The sequence below is a fragment of the Amblyomma mixtum genome, chromosome 1 (assembly GCF_055824585.1).
Source record: "Amblyomma mixtum isolate Tamu chromosome 1, ASM5582458v1, whole genome shotgun sequence".
Classification (NCBI taxonomy): Eukaryota; Metazoa; Arthropoda; class Arachnida; order Ixodida; family Ixodidae; genus Amblyomma; species Amblyomma mixtum.
Window position 1 is genome coordinate 145,676,565 of NC_143012.1, and position 16,279 is coordinate 145,692,843.

At 44.4% G+C, this 16,279-nt stretch overlaps 1 long non-coding RNA gene across 3 annotated transcripts; it reads right to left on the reverse strand.

Annotated features, from left to right (window-relative positions):
* Nucleotides 1-6,445: 6,445 nt before the first annotated feature.
* LOC149367848 (uncharacterized) lies at nucleotides 6,446-15,285 on the reverse strand. Of its 3 annotated transcripts, none has more exons than XR_016288177.1 (4): nucleotides 15,071-15,285; nucleotides 14,886-14,942; nucleotides 14,317-14,469; nucleotides 6,446-6,587 (listed from the first exon to the last, which is right to left on the reverse strand). It is a non-coding gene; the product is annotated as an uncharacterized LOC149367848 (long non-coding RNA). The 3 variants fall into 3 exon arrangements; XR_016288176.1 differs by having other exon boundaries at nucleotides 15,039-15,285; XR_016288175.1 differs by having other exon boundaries at nucleotides 14,886-15,128.
* Between the last annotated feature and the right edge of the window lie 994 nt (nucleotides 15,286-16,279).

A 16,279-nucleotide genomic window follows, 5' to 3' on the forward strand; every position in this document is an offset into this window, starting at 1 on the left:
ATTTAATCACTAGTGGCTTCAGCTTGATAACTTCAGGTGCTTGGTCTTCCAGTGCATGGACAGCGCAGTTTTGCCCACAGATCAAGTACACTTTGAGACAGCAATGCATTAGTTGCAGGAAAACATAAATTATATGCTTAAATCATTTTCTGACAATGGAATTTCAGCTAACGCACAAAAAAAAATGATCTCTTTCAGGAATATTTCAAAGGCTAATGATAGAGTGGTATTTTACTTAATCGCGGTTCTCTCTCCTGCAGCTGAAATTCAATGGAATATGTGAACTGAATCAAATATTCTAGCATATTCTCTTATACTATAGTGGTAGCTTAGCTTATTATGGTATGTTTGTGTCACATTACGGAAGATTCTGTGGTTGCTCTTTAATGTGAAATCCTTGACTCTAGTATCCATGTGAAAAAAAAAATATTAGAACTCAGATACGATACTCTTAGATAAGGTATTACAATATTTGTTTCAATTCCTTCATGTTTTCCATGTGGGCAATAAAGCTTGAAGAATGTTTCAAATGTGTTTTGAATAGCTGTCTTATGTCACCAAGTGTTCGCATTTTCCTGTTTCTAGGTCTTTCCATAGTCTTTTTTACAAACAGACATTACTCATCACCATTTTTAGATATGAAACTTTTCAACAAAATCCACTTCCCATCGGAACCACAAAATTTTTGCTAGGTACAGGAAGGCAGCACACTGGCATATATGTACCTGACAGCTTTGGTGGATCACACAAAGAGCTCTTTACTGTACCATCTGTGCACAACCTAAGGGGCAGCTGAAGCTGCTGTATTATTCTTCAGTGTTTTGCTGCATTACCACGCGCAGTTTTCTGGCAGTGAAAAAGATGTGTGTGTGTGTGCGTGCAGGTTAAATGAAAGTGCCTTTCCAAGATGGCATCTTGGGAAAGAACATAAATAAGGTGAGGCTGACAATGTATAATCGCGGCACAATAGAATCTATGTCATGAAAAGGAATTCTACTTTATAGCACACTTCTTGCAATATCACACTCTCATTATTGATACACTAGGATCAGAATGACTAACATTTCAAAAAGAAAAAAAAATTAATCTGTATTTGTTGTACCTGTAATAATTGTTTCTTGTAGCTTTTGCTTGTTTTGATTCTTTTGCTTCCGGTAGGAGTAATTGCACAGTTTGCCTTTATGTATCTACAATTGTCAGGCTGTTCGTAATCTTTAATTTAATATTGTGTGAATGGAAGAAAAACAGCTAAGAGGTCTGTTACACTGTCAGGCATTCAGTCATGCCTTTTCAAAAATGTGTGGGCAGAATGAGTGCAGTACATTTTATTTGTTCTGCTCAGTAAATAACCTGATTTGAAACTTTGCAAGGATTGTTCTGAACATATTGATTTATGAATGATTTATACTGCAATCTGGGCCTTTAAATTCTTTTACAGGGGCTGCTGGCTCTTATTGTACTGTCTGCATTTTTTTTTCAGTGAGCACAGGTTCATCTGATGGTATGTTCTTCCATGCTTCACCTTCAATGGGGTAAAATGTGTGCTTTACACAATTTTCTTGCCTCAGCAGCTTTGGTAACAACTAAAGTCAAGAGCTTTCAACCTGACATCTGAACAATAAGCAAATTATTTCTACTTCTATTTAATAAGAAAAGTTTAGCTTTGTGATGACCAAGTAACCATATGACACATGTCCCACATTGCAGTTCTAATCCCTACTGTATCTCTCTGCTTGATGAAAATGCCATCATACCTTTCAATGAAGATTAAGTGGGTCTTGTACTGATATTGCACTTACTTGAAGGAGCTTTAAACCTTTTTTTCTACAGTCATGAAGACAGTAGATATATTCAGGTGAATATAATTTGCTTTCACTGGGCAATTGCCATCTGGATTTACATACGTGCAAGGGAAACATCCTAAACTGAGAATTTGACATAGTTGCAGCTGATATGAACTAATATCGCTCAGCCTCAACCAGAAATCTGTTGGCCACAGTTTCAAATTAAGAATCATAGCTGTTTGCTAATATATGATGCCACACCTTCTCTTGCAAAGCAGCTTCACTGTTCGAGCTGGAACCAAGTGAAACTGTGTAATCAAAACTGAAGTGTGCCTGAAATATCATTGCAAATAGTTCTAGTTAATGACATAATAAAAGCCAAATGTTTGTCCTAGTCAATAGCAGGTCAACTTCACAAGCATGGCAGATTTCGAGTGGTCACCAGCTATGGAAACCACAGGGTTGTGTGTGATCTCAGCAGGGGTCAGTTGGGATTTGTCAGACTAAACTGTCTACATTTTCAGTTGATACCAGTCAAAAACCTGCATGTATTGCAGCTGTGTTAAGGCTTCTGCTGTAATCTTTCTGTGCAAGGTGTGTCCCAGCTGGGATTAGTTCTTTTATAAGGAATTAACAGCTCTTAAAGGGATCTGCTTTTACACTGGCTGAGCTTGAAAAACAGTAGTAGGGAATGAAGTGTGTATATACTTTAGTGACCGCAGTGGGAACTGCTCGAGGAAAGAGCTGGGTATGCACTCGTAGGCGCGGCTGCGAGCGCTCCTGGCTCGTGCAGTTTCGCCCATTTGGGCACCCCAAACTCAGTGCGCTGCAGCCGAGAGAATCACAATTTGAGAAATCTAAAAACTGATGCGGATATTATGGTCAGCTATAATAAGGGGCATTACTGTAACTGGTAAAAAGTTAAATATTATATATTAATTTACAAGCCTGCGGATTAAATAAATATCTTAGCTGTATTTAATCTATTTAAAAATTGCCACATCTTCAGTGAAACACTCTGTAGGCCATCACTTTTGGACTAATTATAGCTTGTAGAGTACCTTCTCGAAGATAAATTAGGATTGGCATATATACGTTCAATTGAAAACTCTCACAGCCACCTGCTGAGTTAATTTGATTTATTTTTTTGTTTTTGCAGTACACGCTTGAGTTATTTTCTTCTTCAGTGACTACTACACATTTCACATTGCAGTAAAAACCAGTTCAACTGCAAATGTCGGTACACATACTACGACACATTTCGCTAGTGATTACTTCTCTGCTGCAAGCGATCAACCTGTGCCAGCTCGCCCCGTTACCCATGCTTCTGGCCGAAAACCTCAACTGCAGCCATGGAATCAGCATTCTTGAATATGCATGACATCTGTGGTCATGTTGTCCAGGTGGTGATGTACGTGATTTGTGTGCATCTGGGAGAGACAATATGAAGTTAAATTTTTTTGGGCTATACATATGTGTGTACGACCTAAAGCGAGAGTTGAGTTTGCACTCAAGTGTCCACATATAGTTGTTAAATGCACCAGAGCATCGAATGCAACCAAACACAATGCTGCAGAGTTTTTCATAGGACCGCAAAAAAAAAAAGTAACAGCCAGGAAACGTAGCAGATGAATGTTTAGCGTGAAAAAAAATTGTGCACTGTTGCCTGCAGTTTTTTTTTATTATTATGACGTGTGTGCCATATCCTTTTCTGGAATTAGCAAGGCTGTGTGGTTCTCAGGATCGTTCTGCATGAGCAAAGAAGACCAAACAACACAAGTGATGAGTGTGCCATTTTTTCCATGATGCTATGCTAACTATATATATAGCTCAAATTTCGATTCCGCTTCTGAGCAGCTGTCTGTGGTAGGCTTTTAGCAGCTAAGAGGGAGCATGCCTAGAGCGTGCGAAGGTGCGGTACGCGCGCTCCTCTTCGCTGTTATCGCGGTGGCCACATTAATCCCATAGGATCATCGCCTATTGGAATCTTGAAATTGTGTATCTTAAGGTGCAGGTGACAAGTATAAAGCGGATGCCAGAAACAAAACCGTCGGAGCCAACGCGCGCAACTGCATCTCGTGTGCCGTCTGCCGCGGCATAGTTTCGTTTTCGCGCGTTAGGGTCGTTCGTGCTGGCATCACAGCGGCGATGTAACTGTGCCAACAGCCGCACCAAAAATCACCTATTCTCTAAGCGTGCTCGCTTTGGCGTGGGGGCTTCCCGCCAGAAGTCGCCTAACACAGCGGCGGACAAGCGCCGATAGAGTGTATAGTTTCGCTTTTTCTACCCGGCACTGACATTGCACACGCATTAAACCAATGCCGGAACGGTGTAAACTGTCACCGCGAGGCGACTTCCGCGGCATGCGATGCGGAAATGATGCAACAATTGCATTATGTAACAGATACAGGCGATCGAGTTTCAATTACGTATACATGGGTTTCGATCTATGGCAGCTGGACTGGCTCATGAAAACGTAGCACTGGTAAAACGCAGCAACCGCGAACGTAACAGCGGGGTTCTACTCGAGGTTTGTTTTGCAGAAAAAAAAATCAATTCTTCCACTTCTGCGGAACAACATATAACGCGTACTTCCATCTCGTATCGATATCACCGTTTCGCTGTACCGCACGCAAGCACCACGATCAGTGCTTTTAGTGGCAAAACCTATTGTGCTCGACCATTCCTCAAACACACGCACTCACGGTGAACTCTCGTTGTTTCGTGCTCGCTTTCTTAGCTCGAACTTTTGGTCAAATTCTATTCGAACTGAGGGTGCCAAGAGTGGACACGTGTGTGAGGCACGGTGGTTTTGTAGCCGCGTGCTGCTCTCTTTGAGCAGTCTTATATTTATGTTTGTTGCGAGTAAACTTGTGAGATTTGCGCCAAGACTTTTGAAGACGAGGCAAGGACCATCACGTTTAGAGCCAAATTGTGCGCGCGCCATAAAAAGGATATATATCGTTGCAACGCCAAGCGCCAATGGTCGGGCATAAACAGTTAAGGGTCTGAAAATTTGTTCAAATCATGCCGATTTGAAATTAAGGGTAAGGGGACCGAAAATAGTTCTTGACACAGAGTTCGGAATAAAGAAAGCCCGACTAGAAAGTTTAATTCATTCACTGGTCTTGTCATTCTTACGCGACCGCTCATCAGCACTGGCAGCATTAGCGTCGCCTCAGAGATGCCACTCGATAGGCCTCGCACGTTCTAAAATAAACTGGCCCCACGTCGTGACAGGAGCGCAGGGGAAAAAAAAAAGGAACTGCAGTGAAGCAGCCGCAAAGACCACAACCCACACCAAGCAACGCGCGCATAGTGCATGTAATGGCCTTTCATAGACTATCGGTCCGGGGGCTGTCGAAAACACGATGGCCGCGTGCAGCACGCTGCATTGCCATGCTTCATCATCGGCCAGGACAGGTAAACTGCAGGGCCGTTGAATAAGCGTGTACTGCCGGCAGTTTTGTCGCACTGAAATACGAGATTTTGACGGGACCGAAGTACCTTTTTGTAAATACCGCAGATTTGAATGAAGCGATTTCCGTGTGTGTATGCAGTACACACACATACCTCTCGGGCAATAATGGCCCTTAGCAGCTAAGAAAGGTTAGAGCAAGAAAAAAATTAAATCTGACATTAATAAGTAATGCGAATTCAATCAGCCACTGTTCTATTTGAGGAAAGATAGGTCAGAAACGGTAAGAGAACACTGTAAATCGAATTTACCAAATATCATTTTAATCATTTAGGGCCCTTTGTTAACAGGTAAAGACCAACATTACCCAGTTTGTGCACCCAAAGCATCACCATGAAAACTGCGTGAAACCCAATTCCTGCTCAAAAATTGCCTTCAAGAGAAATGTAGTTTGCAACAGACTGAAGCTACCGTATAGAAATTGGCAGATGTCTTGAACCTGAAAACAATGGATGAACTAGCCACGTGATGTTTTCCATGTCATGTTGCATGGCATGAATTACCGTGGAAGAGTGTTCTTTATGCTCTTTCAGAGTGCAGTTTAGGGAGATACCAATTTCACTAACTGCGAGCGAGAGCCAAGCGCTACAGAATCTGCCTCATTTGCGGTGGGTTGGAACCCAGTAGTGCTAGGATGGTTGCCTAGCCTTTTTGAAATACCTACAAAGACAATTCAGTTAAAAGCACCCAGATTACAATATTCAGCAAGAGCTTTCCTAGCACTGTCAGTGCTGAATGAGGTGGTGGTATAGGCAGAAGCATCCCGCATCAAGGGATGGTGCAATCAGAAAAGGTGCTACCTACCTGTCAAAAAAAGTTGAAACTGGTCCCTCCTATGCATCGAAAGTACACGTGCAGCACCCACGAACATTCATTACCTGATCTACATTTTCACGGGGCTTCAGTACCCTTTTAGCAGTAGTCTCAGAGCAGCTTGTCAGTGAAATTTCTTTTCCTCATTAACTTTGTGCAGCATTTTCTGCTGCAGGGGCATAAACAGAAAGGCAATATGCAGCTCTGCAGAGGAAACAAAGTGGAGGCTGGGTATGGTCTCAACCTACTGTTTTGTAACATGATTTTTCTATAGGGCCAACCAAGTTGTTAGTAATCTATTCATATGCTTCATTAATCCAGACAAGGCACGTTGGTAGGAATACTTTATTTGGCACAGCAGTTCTGGCAGCAATGGGTATATTGTAATTCTGCTTGTAGGCTAAGATGCAGACTTGTGAGCATGTTCTTGAGCCAGTAGCCTGGAACGATGAATAGGTGCCTTGGACCAGAGAATGCTGCGTCATGCAAGGTCGGTTGCTGCAGTCCCTCCCCTAGTGTCAGCCATATGCAGGGTTGGATGCCATGAAAAGAGAAAACAAAATGGGCAAGCTCAGAAAAGTAAAATGCAACTAATAAACCACCAGGAGAAACCCACAAACAAATGCACACACACAACAAAAAATGGAATGCATGCAAGAGAGAAAAAGATAAGAACATCTCCCAATTGTGTTCAGGAAAGTAAAAACAGTGCTAAATTCTATACAAACCACACAGAAAGACGGACAAGACGGGCACTGCAGTCTTTCTGTGTGGTTTGTGTAGAATTTAGCGCTGTTTTTACTTTCCTGAACACAATGTCACACCAACTAGCCCAGCAAAAGGTACTGTTAAACATCGCCCAACAGACTATCGCAGCAGCCTACGCATTCCTGTAGTGGCCTTGTGCATGGACATTTTGAAAGACCTTAAAAAAAAAAAAAGGATAAAAGCAACATAGTTGAAGATGTGCTGGAAGAACCACACACAAAAAGAAGTGTGCACAGACCTCAAGAGAGAATGAAAATAGTCAAGACAAACAACGGAAGGTTTTCACTGGGTCAGACCAGTACTAATTAAGAGAATGAAATTAAGTCTTGGCAGTTAAGCTTGGCCAACCCACAACACTGCCGCATTTCCTTTTGCAGCTTCCGACGCTGGCACACAGGAGGTCAAAAGCTCCATATACTAAACCCAAAACCTTAAAATGGGGGGACACCAAATTTTTGGTTGGCGTCTTTGTTTCAAATATTGCATTGCCCCAGGGCACATATGACACATGCTGCACGATTCATATATGCACTATAAATAATTTATTACCGTGTTACTTATACTGAGCGGTTTCGCTTTCTGAGCGCCGGGGTGTGTTATGACGTCACTCCCAAGAGCATCCACCCTGGTCACGCGGGCTCCAAAAGTAGACAAAGGGACTGCTGCGTCGTCTGCTCTCGTACACATGCTGTGCATAGCAGGGCTTTTCGAATTGCCGGCCGGTACTACAATATGCTTAGCAAAGCCAAGCGAGTGAGGGGCAACGTTGAGTTCTGAAACCAAGCAGCTCACTTGGGACGATCTCAGTCCGAATACGTGATTTCAGCGTTGTATTTAGCTTTGGAACACTCTGCCAATTCCAAAAGGATAAAAGGGTGCAACAATTTCTGGGAGTCTTTTTGGTGATCTCGCGAGTATATTGTGCATTCACAAGCAGATAAAATTTGTTTTGTACAATGCATTTTTAAAATAAATATTTGCTTTCCTTGTGCTTTGCTGCGTATGAAATTAGAGCTAGTTCTCAGCAATGCTCCTGTTCCCGTTGCAGCTTGGATAAGCCCTTGTGATCTAGATGCCAACTGAAAGCAGCATCTGCTTGCATTGGATGAAATGCACCCAGTGCAGTGCATTGCTGCTATCCATATTGCACATAAAATAAGAATCTAATCCCACTCAAACAAATATCTTTCTGCGTGGTTTACATAGTCGAGTTTCCTTGCGGTGTGCACGGAATAACAAAAATCTGCGGACAAAAAGACTAAAATGTAGCCGTTAAATATGCTATCTAGGCGAGCTGAAGCATTCAACAAAGAAAATTAAAACTGGGCGTCCAGCAAGCTACACATTTTGAATCCCCGACGGCCGAAGCGAGAAACATAGTGGCGATAATAATGGACAGTATACATGATCAATTCACAGAAAAAAAGTAATGAAGCTGCATTGAAAAGAGATTTGCTTCCCCTGTTCGAGAAAGCTCCTTTTACGAAGTCCATCTCTTTATTATAGGTGGCTACCCTTTTCTTTATTCTTCCCAGCATTTGATGTTCTCTACCAAGTGCGTGGCAACATCAATTTTTTCATTTTGAAGCAGATAATAGCAATAAAATTCACGGCAAATACAATTGAATATTCTAGAGTAGTTCAGCAGATATCAATACAGATAGTTAAAATTACAATAAAAACATGTTTCCTCAAAATGCAGCAATGAAACGGAATATTCTACACCAATATTTTACTTCTCATAATTTATCACATCCTAATGCTTATTGAGCATCTCAGTGAATGAGGGGAAATCATGTAGAATTGTAAAATTTGCCTAAAGCATAACTGTGTGCAGGGAAAAACCTGACAGCTTGAATTTGTAAGGTGGCAAGTGGAGATGCTCTTGCCACAGTTCACACTGAAAAGGCGTATGACGTGATGTGGCACACTGCTGAGAAACAAAAGATTACACGGAAAATCAATGAACAGCAGCTCAAGCTACAACGCGAGTGAGAGCTTTAACAAGACTGCGTCTTCCACGCTGCCTCGTGACACCTAGAGACAGATCCAACCGTGAAATGCTGTCCCAGATGCACCATTCTTGACGGGACATGGCCTGCTTAACTTTTGTGTATGGGTTTCACCACACTGGAATCCCTAGCCATAACGGGCCCACAGATGCTGGCACATTTCAATTCGGAATCTGTGCAGCAATTTCGGCAGCTGTTTTCCTTCTCACCTGACGAAAAGTGCCTCAGTGATCTGGGCTCTTAGATTTGGAAGTTTCTTAAAATTATGCTCACAAGTTTCTGCTCTCTTTTAATGGTTTATAAGAGTGGTGGCCATATGTGCTTTTACAGAAGAAACAAAGAGCAGCACTTTGAGAAAATGCTGGAAAATTATCTAAACGAAACACTCTGCATGCTTTCAGGGGATTCATAAACTGCTCATCGTACTGCCAGAGACTATTTCAGGCTTTCAAAGGTTGGTTTTTCCATCAGTGAAAAGTACTGCCGTTTCCTGCCTTTCCAATGAAGGCACCCTGTGCTCACACTGGCATCCCTTTCGACAGCAGCAATGCCATGGGACAAGCACCAAGAGATTTCCATAAAAAATATCAGCTTCCTATGACCTTATCACAGCTCAAACCACAGAGAAACTAGCCTGTTTGTTTCTGCAATGGCCCACAAGATTGACGAGGCCTGAGAGCAAGATTTTCAGATTGATTTTGATGCCACGCTAGGGTGGCGTGGCTCCTTGCATGAGTACACTGAAAGTGCATGAATTCTGCACATTGCTATGACTACGGCTTATTCCACAGAAAATACTTTTGAATGCAGCTATGTCCATTCGTATGCACCAGCACAAATTTACTCTAGAGTCCGGGAACCTGTACAGAATGAACCAGTATATACAATGCTCACATCATGGACGACAAGAAAGACACCCAAAACAGACAGGCTGCCATGCCTCACACATGTTAGAAGCAAAAATATGCCACGCCAATGTGAACAGACCGTGTGCTGGGCACTCAAAGTACCGCTGAAACTTGCGGCAGACCACTGCGTTAATTTCAGTCAGTCCTTCACACCCTGTAAAGCCATCACAGCCCTTCAGAGAAATATAGCAGAACCTTGCTATTCTGTTCTTGGTTCGTGTAATCTGCCATATACAAACCCAAAAATTATGCGTGTTACACTATTTTTCTTCACAATATAAATCCTGGATAACTTTCTGAAACGATTCCCCGGTGTACATGTCCATAATTTCGTCAAATTCTGACGGCACGGTGCATTCATTGACTAAGAAGAAATGCCAGCCAAGCTAGTCATCATTTTTCGATACTTTGCCCAAATGCACCTGAGCACAGCGAAGAAGGCTATGAAAAAAAGCAAGGAGACAAAGCATCTTAAGAGCAGCGGCGGCTCCTCCACACTACACAAATGCAATGGGACAAAGTATCAAAACGCCAAGGAATAGTTGATGGACTGGACGTGCCATGAAGCTCCAGCCCCATGAAAAACGAAAACATGGAAAGAACTTGCAAGCGCTAGAAAAAGAGCTTTCCAAAATTTGTGCCAGCACACACACACACAAAACTTTTAATGAAGTGAAAGTGCCAAAAAATGCCAGGGATTAGGAAATGGCGCAAAACCTGGACATGGAGACAATCACGTGCAGACCAGCAATCAAAATTTTCAAAGCTCCTAATTCAAGCTTCTTGCATAAAACAGCACTTGCAACATCCAAGAAAAAAAAAATAATAAAAGAAGGAGACAAAAAAAAGTGGGGGAGGGGGGAAGGTGGCAAAAAAATTTGCAGACACCATTGCGTCAGGATTTAGCATTCATTGAAAAGCAGAGTGCAATCACCTTGAAATCAGTGGGTGGCCAAGCAGCTGCCTAGGGAATTTCTCAGTGCCCTTAAGTCCTTACGCAAATGATACACACCACCCAGCTTGCCATATGTGACAATGCCCATGGGAAAAATGAATATTACACACCACACAGCATGTGGAGAGGAGGGAATGGCCACGAGCATTTTGGAGCAGTCTTTGCCGCAAGCCAAAATTCCATTAGGAGCAGTTTTCCAGTTTTGTAGCAGGTGACCAATACTGAGAGAAGGTAAAGATACGGATGTGCCAAAGTTTAAAAAACTACTGGCTGCACAGTTTTTTTAAAATGCATATTATTTAAAAGGAAAGTTCATGAGTGCTTTAATGCATACGCGACACTGACATAATAAGACATGTTGCTGACATGCCTAGGCTACTTGCAGCTGCTTGACGCATCTGGAAAGAGAACTCTTCCCTCCCATTGCAAGGAGAGGGGGGTGCCAGCCTGTCCCCACCACACCCGAGGCTCGTCACTAACCTGTTTGCAGGTGCTGGTGTACGAGCAGCCACGACCCTAGCCATGCAGATGTGCCACTGCTATAGCTACTGCTTATCGCTGTCACATGATTTGGCCTTTCTGCAGCAGATTTCAGTTTTCCTCCATGCGCCGCACCTATCATTGCTGCGTTGCCGGCTGATCTGCGCCACTGTGCAGCTGTGGTCCAGCCCCTTCTCATTGCGTTCTCATATTACCAACGCTGTCATGGATAGCGTGCTTCCCAAATTAAATAAGCTGCAGTGTGTCACATCAGGGCGAAGCTCTCAGTATTGACAGCTACGCTGCCTGTAAAGGGCTCTTTGCAGATGTTCTGCAGCAGGATGGCAGTGTCATCATCCCCATCAGCCTGACTACGCCCACTGCAGGGCAGAGGCCTCTCCCATGTCTCCCTCCTACTAACCCTGTCCTTCGCCAGTTGCGGCCACCGTATTCCCCGCAAATTTCCTATCTCATCCGCCCATTTAACTTTCTGCCGCCCCCTGCTACGATTGCCTTCTTTAAGGACCCTTAAGGACCAGCGGTTATTTTGCCTTCGGATTACATACCCTGCTCAAGCCACATTCGAGGCTGAACGGTAGCTATGCAGTTAAAAGGTTTCGAGTGCACATTTTAAAAAATTGATCAGGAATCATTTTTTACCAGGTAAGTGGATATATTCAGGCCGCTTTCAGTTTGGGCATATTGCCGCTTTGCACATAGTTTTTCTGCAGTGCTACGAGGTACGCCTTAATGAGGTTTCACTGTACTTATGAGTAGTAAGGTTGCTGAATTTGATGCGTCTCAACGTGAAATCTGAACTGACTGGTACACCTCCTGCAGTGAGGCCCATGACCCAAGTGTAAAGGTGAAGTTCTGATCTACTGCTATGCGATGCATTCAGAACAGGTGCTGCCCTTGATGGCCTCACAGATAACTTTGACAACAATGGCAACACAGACATCAAAGTTTGCTCTCCACCATTGGTGCCACGTTTGCTGCTGCTCTAATGTCATTTTCTACAGTGGCCCACTCACAACTCACCTCAATCCTGACGGCGGTGCCAAACCAGCAAACAACCTATAAGTGGTACTGTGCGGATGGATCTTATGGCCATGCCACTGCTCTAATTACATCACACCACTTTCTCTCACTCCCATGGCGACATTCCGAGCAAAGGTGGGGGAAGGAGGAAGTTGGAGCATCACAAAAGCCAAATGTACAACAGGGACACAATGCAGTGGCCTCGCTCAAAGCTCTAGCCCAGAGCTCAAACAGCACAGGCATGTCTGGCTGAGCTTACAACTTCTGTCACACCCAAGTTGACAGCTCACCAGCCACACACACCGCAACAATCACACACGCCAACAGTGCAAGATCTGGCGATATGATGTTAAGCCATCTGTGCTTTAACCAACCCGAAATTCTTACCACTCAGTCCAGTAGATGACCTCGGTTCTCTCCGGCGATACACCCAGCCATTATTGTTCACAGCTATGGTAAATTATCATTTCAACCTCTCAGATTCCCTCATCAAGAGGCATGAGGGCAATTGATTACTGTTTGGTTCTTCGGACCAAGAGGCATTAAGGAATAACTACAATTTCTGGGTAAACACTCCCTGAAGGGGCCACAGAAAATCCTCCACCAAAGCTGCAAATTATACTGTTTGAACAGAAACTACTTTTTGTTCTTTATTTATCAGTTTATCTGTACCTCAACGGCCCAAAGGCAGCATTACATAAGGGGTGGGCTGACATGTAACCTCCTGCCACAGAATTTTTCACAAAAAGCAAACTGAAGAGCTAAACTGCCCATCCCCATCCTTGAGGCTTTTTTTCCTCTCATAATTCCTGCTGCACTGGAAGCCCTACATTCGTGCTTGAACCTGAACGCCACACACCCATAGGTGTGCCGCACACATCTTTTATCAGCATAGCGCCACGTAAGATCATGACAATGCCGCATTTGAGGTCAAGAGGTGCAAGTACACAAAACAGTAGGAACGAAACGAAAACACTAATGCTGTGTGAGTCATCCCTGTGCTCTATCTTTTGGCTGCCTCAAAAAGTGAAACTACAACAAATATCGGCTTTTACTTGTGGGGGAAAAAAAAAAGAGACAAACACAGAAGGAACAACACAAACAACGCCTCGTCCTTGTCTTCCCATGTGTTCTTCAAATATGGGAACTACTCCCTCGTTCAGCTACCTGGCCTACCTACATTCGCCTATGGCTTCTCGCCTCTGCTTATCTCTAGGGGCACAAATGTTCCCGGTTTCCCAGCAGGAGGCCCACTTTCAAAATTATAATTTGCTAGATCCATAACAGCCGAGTTGCTTTGTTTACTATACAGGCAGGCTTCGTTCACCTGGGGTCTGCAGGTGAAAGCCATGTTGAGAGTTAATGTTCCCACGTTTTCTTTGTTTTTTCTTTCTACTTGACAGCCAGGGCGAAGAACTGCCACTCACCCGTGCAAAGCAAATGGCCACATAATCATCATTACCACAATGACCTGTCACAAGGGAGTAATTACTCATTGGCATCCATCCGAGCGCAGCCATACGGCTACAAAGGAAAGCTATACAGCTTTCTCAGAAACTTCGTAGTTAAAGAAAAATTCGTCCTACTCCACCTTGGGGGATTCCCCTAAACATTTGACCAACACTTCCCACTTTGAGTTATTGATCAATTCGATCTCGCCCTACCATAAGCTTGCCGTCCTGGTTAGCTCAATTGGTAGAGCGACTGCTCCGGTGTAGCGGTGGTCCTGGGTTCGAACCCCGGACCAGGACGAATTTTTCTTTAACTACGAAGTTTCTGAGAAAGCTGTGTAGCTTTCCTCTGTAGCCGTATGGCTGCGCTCGGGTGGATGCCAATGAGTAATTACTCCCTTATTACAAATCTACTCCACCTTGGGGGATTCCCCTAAACATTTGACCAATGACCTGTCACACACTGCAACAGTGCCTTGTGAGCTTTATGCAACTCACAAGCTTCAAAAATATCAAAGGACATCACGTTAGCTACGTGGGTCCAAGCACCTTCCCCATGTAATACCGAAGCTCAGTGCAGGTGGCACAGCACTAGTTTTAAAATTCACAGGAGGTGGAGAGCTCACCTAGTGGCGCCTTAAAGCCTTTGCTGCTTCCGCATTCTATCGTCCCATTTTGTTCAGCCTCTGCGCCAGCAAGAGAACGCCGGACTCGATGCAGGAATCGGGAAGGTCCGTGCCTACAAGTAAACTGCATTTCGGTTTTTCAAGTGCCGTTTTCTGAAATGAAAATAAATTTAAAAGAACATGTTTACGCGCTGCAGACACCAAAGCGTAATCGTTTATCTCGCCGCAATTAGTGCCCCTGTTTCGGAAAGCGGCTCGTATGGATAAACAGCAACACAACTGTAAAATGAACCATTAAATCAGTAATTTATACACTTTTCTATTAGCGGGGGCACAAAAATCGGACCGCGCACAAAACTCACCGCATAAACGGTTAGTTCAACTGGACTGTTGTCAAAAGTTTCCCGCCTTTTTTTCGGGCGCACGCTAAACATGCCTGTTTTACATGAACAAGAGTTACGTTGGGTCGGGCTGACAAAAGGTACAAAAATATACTCGGCGCATATTCTTTTCTATCGAACTGCACTGAGCTTTTGAGCAGAACTCAGGATAAAAGAGACGAGTCTCACCTTTAGGGCCTTTGTGCCCACTGCCGGTCAAGCGGGCTCAGTGCTAGTCCTGGTGATCTGCAAACACAAAATATTCGGGCGCAAGGAAGTTCAAAATGAAATGCCGAATGCATTATAACGGGCAATCACTCAATACATACAGTACATACATACCAAAAGACAGGAAGAACAGAGAAATTGCTCACGGGCAACACGAGCGCGCGTAGCTCCCACCGTCCAGCCATTCTCCTACTGCAAGCAATGCTTGGCTCGGCCACTCGGCTGTAGCTCGGCTCAAACATGACAAAAACAACAAAAAAATGGCCGGACGTGGCGTCATTTTTTAAACCGGATGCGACGTCACGGGTGAAAATAACGCTTGCGTTATTGCGACCGGGTCGCAGGAGACACTTCCGTATAAAATCACTAACCGAGCCTTGCTGAGCACGTCTCAGGTGGTCTGGCCGCACCTAAGCTGAGAAGAGTGATACATGCTTGAGCCTCCATAACGTTTCTGCAGGGGCTAAGTGAGCATGTTTCTACTTTTAGAAGAGGCGCTTCTTCGGAATGGTGACACGCCTCTCATGCGCGAGAAAATCGAAGGAACTGTCATGGTTCAGCCGCGCCTTTTCGACAGTAATCTCCAGAGATCACATTAGGGACAAGCTCTGCATGTAACCACTGTTATGAAAGTGCTTCGATCAGAGTACGCTTGCTTTGGTAGGCTTGAATTCTCCGTCACAGCAGCGAGCGCTTGCGCTGCGAGCTTATGATCTTGAGGAAAACAGTGGAAAAGGACACAGTCGCGGCCGTAGTTGTTCGTGGACACGAACGCAGAACAGTACCTCGTGTTGAACCTAATTCTCATGGTCGGCTGAAAGGCTTTATAGGCACCCTGCGCATCTAACTCCGGCGCGACGCGCGCGCCACTGGCGGCAGCGCGCGCGTCCCTGTCAGGAAGGCGGGGGCAGTCCGAAAGCTCCCGCTGTGTTGCGCGCGCTGTCGCTAAGCAGTTGTGTGCCTCCTTCCCGGGAACAAAGTGGCACTTAACAACAGCAGAACACATTGCTGTGTTGTAGGATGCAATAACACATTTATAAATTCGCCTCGGACAAGGTTTTATGGATTTCCATCGTGACATTGGGAGACGGCCCACCCTTCGCGACGGGCAACACGCGCGCGCGGTTTCTGGTCAAACAATGGTCAAATCCGTGCGGAAGACGCTTACCTGACTCATGCATTACCTCCTAGACAGGTTTTTGACGCATGGCAAATTCAGCAGACTCGGAGGAATGCTAATGGCTCTCTGGGAACCCTTCCTTCTTCTTGCACCCACGATTTCCGGTCACCGCGACTTGGCTGTCAACAATAAGTGGGCTTAGAAAGCCACACCGAAACTCGCCCGCAGTCACACT